This window comes from Marmota marmota, unplaced genomic scaffold, assembly GCF_001458135.2.
Source record: "Marmota marmota marmota unplaced genomic scaffold, marMar, whole genome shotgun sequence".
In the NCBI taxonomy this organism is placed as follows: domain Eukaryota; kingdom Metazoa; phylum Chordata; class Mammalia; order Rodentia; family Sciuridae; genus Marmota; species Marmota marmota.
The window spans coordinates 819,131-822,217 of record NW_026000075.1 but is presented as its reverse complement, the minus strand read 5'-3'; positions in this window follow the sequence as shown (position 1 = coordinate 822,217).

The following is a 3,087-nucleotide window of genomic DNA, read 5'->3' as shown; positions in this document are numbered from 1 at the left end:
TGCTGAGGATCAAACCCAGTACCTCATGCATGCTAGGTGAGCACTCTACCTCTGAGACACAACCCCAGCCCTATTCTTTTATTTTTGGTAATATTTATACAAGGATTTGCAAAGAAATGCAAGATTTTGGTGTCCTCTCCATTAGATACTTCATAGGTTAAATTGTGTCCCCACAAATTTCAGATTTATAAACCTTAACCTTAGAATATCATTGTATTTGAAGGCAAGGTCTTTAAAAAATTAATGAAGTTTAAATTATACCTTTAGGACTTAGGTCCTCATCCTATCTTATAATCTGTCCTTTTAAGAATAAGTTTGGACATAAACATGTGCATGAAGAGGGAAGAGATCATCTGAGGATACAGCAAGGAAGCTATCTGCCAGCCAAGGAAGGAACCTTAAGAGAAATCAAACCTGCCAACACCTTGATTTTGGACTTCCAGCCCCTACAACAATGAGAAAACAAATTTCTGTTGTTTAAGCCACTCAGTCTGGTATTTTGTTATGGCTGCTCTGGAAAACTAGCAAACTAGCCCTACTCATGAAATTTTAAATTGTTACTGCATCAAATACAGGAACCAGGAGAGGAACTCAGTGGTAGATCACTTACCTAACATGCATAAGGTCCTGGACTCCATCCCCAGCACTGTAAGAAAACAAACAGGCCAGTCCCTGATTTATAGTAGTTGAATGTACAATTTTTCAACTTTTACAACCATGTGAAAGTGGATCCATATGATTATTCTGTTGTTCACTTTCAGTACTATAGTCAGTAAATTACACTTTATAAAACAGGCTTTGGGTTAGATGAATTTACCAACCATAGGCCAATGTAATTGTTCTGAGCACATTTAGGATTAGCTAGATATATGATGTATGATCTGTAGGTAAGGAATATAAAATGCATTTTTAACATATGATATTTTCAACTTACGTTGTATACATCAGGGTGCAAACCTATTGTTAGTCAAGGGGCATCTGAAATTGCACCCCATTTCCATCTCATGATTCCCAACACCAGGTGGAATACCAAAGAAGTGTGTTCAATTGGAATGAGATACGTGGAGAAAACTTAAAAATCAAAGATCCTTTTTCTATTCAAATTTTTAACAACAGTGCAGAAGAAAACCAGGTAGCTATTTGGGAAATAAGGGGTTGACAGATCTTTTGATGGTAGGACAGCAAGTTCATGAGCTCAGCTTGGTCTGAGTTTGTCAGATCAACACTGAGATTGAGAAGCCTTTTGTTTTTATGTATTACATCTTGATGAAAATTCCAAGTTCCAGGAAAAATTTGGTAAATAAGGAAAGGATAATGCACTATCCAAATATGTCCAATATATTTATAAAAATACCTCAATTCTTAGATCATAGAATTTTTTAAAATTTTTGTCCCCCTGGAGATCAAGCCAGGGCCTCTTGCAGGCTAGGCAAGGACTTCTGCTGCTGAGGAACACTCCCAGCTCAAAAAGCTAAACTCTTACTATGTAAAACACAATTCACAAATTTGCAAGAAAGAGACCACTGTCACAATAATAAATAAATTAATAATATAAAAAATTAATTCACAAAATAATAAATTTAAATCTTACTACTTTTTAAAAATCCAATCATAATTATTGGTCATTTGGTACATGCTTAACATTGTAGCCAACACCAAGTACATGATATTGAGCAAAAATGGCCCTGATAACAAAGTACATGTATAAAGACATGAATTAGCGTGAACATACTTTATATGCAAAGATATGAAAAATTGTGCTCTATATGTGTAATAAGAATTGTAACGCATTCCGCTGTCATGTATTTAAAAAAATAAAATCAATTTAAAAAATGGCCCTGATATGCAAGAGTTCACAGTATAACATTAAATCCAATTCACAAAGAAATTCAAATTAATTGTGCTATTAATGTTAATTGTGCCATTTATAATAGAGGAAAGTAGAGACCACTTTAATGTTCAACAGTTGGTGATAGGTTAAATAAATTGATGCAGACACTAAATTTTTTAAAAAAATTAATATCATTGGAAAATTCTCACAACACAATATTACTAAGAGAACAACGCAACACAAAACTGGAGACAGCAACAGAATGAAATTGATGTGTGGATATATGTAAATTCTACATTTTCTAGAGTAAAAGTGTTATTATAATAAATAAGGAAAAAGTTTCTAAAATAAACAATATAAACGCTTTTGACAAAGATACCATCTTATATTTTAATTACCAAGTAAATTGTCTAAATATACTCGTTTTATTTTTTAAATTGACAAAAATTGTCTATATGTACGATGTATAACATGAATTTTTGAAATTGTATAAGTACGCTCTTTTGAAAGATCACAATTTGGGTACATTTTGGAGCACAGCGGGGCTAAGAAAATCCTCCTGATGCTAGAAGTGACACAACAATTCTCTTAATTGAGCAATGAAATGCCACTGTCTTGTTTAAATTGTTTTTAAGAGAAAGTCAAAACTTGTCTTGACATTCACCTCTGCCTTTATAAGATAAACAGAGTTATTACCACCACCACCCCCCAAAAAGTTTAAAACCACAAAGAGGTCTGGGATGTCGCTCAATTGTTGCTCCTATATTTTATCTCTTGTACCAAATAAAATTAAAAATTAAAAACAAAAACAAAAACGGCACGGTACTGAGTTTCACTGGAGGCCTTGTATTTCCTCCCTCTTGCCCTGATTTGCTGAGGTCCACAGCTGACCCACCGCCGCAGGTGGCAGACTTCCGCGCCAAGCCCCAAAACACCGCTTCCCGCCCAGGGGAGGCACTTGGGCCCTGCTCCGGGATTTCAGAAACCTGTTCGTACCATCCCTTTTTGGCGGAACGATCTTATTTAGTAAATATTTATTTCGTTCCCTGAACACTCAGAACTAATCACTGCCACTTCTCTTTAATAATAAATGGTGAACTTCAAATGCGACAGAAATGAACCGACTAATCAGTGCTCGCCGGGAGGTGCAAAACTGTCTGAAACCCACCGATGGACATGAAAGACGGAGCATTTCCTGTTCCAGCTCTCGGTGGCCCAGAATAAACTTGAACCGAATGGGAAGATGCGGATGCGGC